This window comes from Antrostomus carolinensis, unplaced genomic scaffold (assembly GCF_000700745.2).
Source record: "Antrostomus carolinensis isolate BGI_N321 unplaced genomic scaffold, ASM70074v2 scaffold7123, whole genome shotgun sequence".
Taxonomy (NCBI): domain Eukaryota; kingdom Metazoa; phylum Chordata; class Aves; order Caprimulgiformes; family Caprimulgidae; genus Antrostomus; species Antrostomus carolinensis.
This window is the reverse complement of record NW_010305765.1, coordinates 1-1,152: the sequence shown is the minus strand read 5'-3', so window position 1 is coordinate 1,152 and position 1,152 is coordinate 1. Positions and strand designations below refer to the sequence as shown.

Here is a 1,152-nt window from a genome sequence, read left to right as displayed (position 1 = left end):
CTAGTGTAAGGTGTCCCTGCTGATGGCAGGGGGGTTGGAACTGGATGACCTTTAAGGTCCCTTCCAACCCATAACATTCTGTGATTCTATGATTTCATCTAGGAGGGTACTCCCCCTCCCCCCCCACCCTAAGGTGCCTGGTGCTTTCTAAGACATCCAAGAGTATTCAAACCATCATTACAGGGATGAAAGATGTGACACATCATGAAGAGAGTCTGCAGTCCTCTGGAGTAGGAGCTGTGGGACAGCTAGGGTAGCCTAATGTGTCACAAATAGTACTGATTGGATAGAGTAGTGGGGAAGTGGGGAAGAAGAAAGGTTTTAGGGCAACCTGTGTGTTCTACTTTCTGATAAAACTCACTTTCTATGTTTTCCTCATTGCTTCTGAAAATGTTTGTAGTTCAACCACACACAATGTCCCATGGAACTGGGGGAGAGAAAGCTCAGGGTGATCTCATCAACATATATAAGTATCTGAAGGAAAGATGTAAAGAAGATGGAGTTAGAACCTTTCCAGTTGTCCCCAGTGACAGGACAAGAGGTTGGAATGGTAAAAGTCAGAAAGACAATGATGTTCCAACAGGTTTTGTAAAAATTAATGGCCCAGCAGGGCTGAAGTAGCTCAGCTGGGAGAGCGTTAGACTGAAGATCTAAAGGTCCCTGGTTCAATCCTGGGCTTCAGCAGAGGTTTCCTGTAGTTTTTTGTGCCCGGTGCTGGACTCATCAGTGCAAGACAGACATGGAGCTACTGACCAGAGTCCAGCAAATAACCAGAATAATGATGAAGGGACTGAAGAATCTCTCCTATGAGGAAAGGGTGAGAGAGCTGTTCAGCCTGGAGAACAATAGCATGAGGAGGTGTCCTATCAATGTATATAAATACCTGAAGGGAAGATGCAAAGAGGACAGAGACAGGCTCTTTTCAGTGGTCCCCAGTGACAGGACAAGAGGCAATGGGCACAAAATGCAATGCAGGAAGTTGCCTTTGAAGATCAGGACATAGCTTTTATTGTGCAGGTGACTGAGCACTGGCACAGGTTTCCCAGAGAGGTTGTGGAGTCTTCAACCTTGTGCATATTCAAAAGGTGCCAGGCCAGGACGGATGAGATTTTGAGCAAACCGGTCTAGTGGAAGGTGTCCCTGATGATGGCA

The 1,152-nt window shown here is 46.4% G+C and overlaps 1 non-coding gene across 1 annotated transcript; it reads left to right on the top strand.

Annotated features, from left to right (window-relative positions):
• Nucleotides 1-611: 611 nt before the first annotated feature.
• Nucleotides 612-684, top strand: TRNAF-GAA (transfer RNA phenylalanine (anticodon GAA)). The gene has a single exon. It is a non-coding gene; the product is annotated as a tRNA-Phe (tRNA).
• The last annotated feature ends 468 nt before the right edge of the window (nucleotides 685-1,152 follow it).